The sequence below is a fragment of the Petaurus breviceps genome, unplaced genomic scaffold (genome assembly GCF_028583685.1).
Source record: "Petaurus breviceps papuanus isolate PSGF00001 unplaced genomic scaffold, PetGlider_PUasm1.0 213, whole genome shotgun sequence".
Classification (NCBI taxonomy): Eukaryota; Metazoa; Chordata; class Mammalia; order Diprotodontia; family Petauridae; genus Petaurus; species Petaurus breviceps.
Window position 1 is genome coordinate 2,220,278 of NW_027185860.1, and position 243 is coordinate 2,220,520.

Sequence of the window (243 nt, forward strand, 5' to 3'; positions counted from 1 at the left end):
TAGTGCCATACCAATCAACTTACCAAAAAACTAGCTTATAGAGCTAGAAACAATAGTAATAAAATTCATTTGGAGGAAAAAACGGTCCAGAATATCAATGGAATTAATGAAAAGAAATGCTAGGGATGGTGGACTATGTATACCAGATTTTAATCTGTACTATAAAGCAGCAGTCCTCAAGACTACTTGGTACTGGCTGAGGAATAGAGTAGTGGATCAATGGAGTAGATTGGGTACAATAGA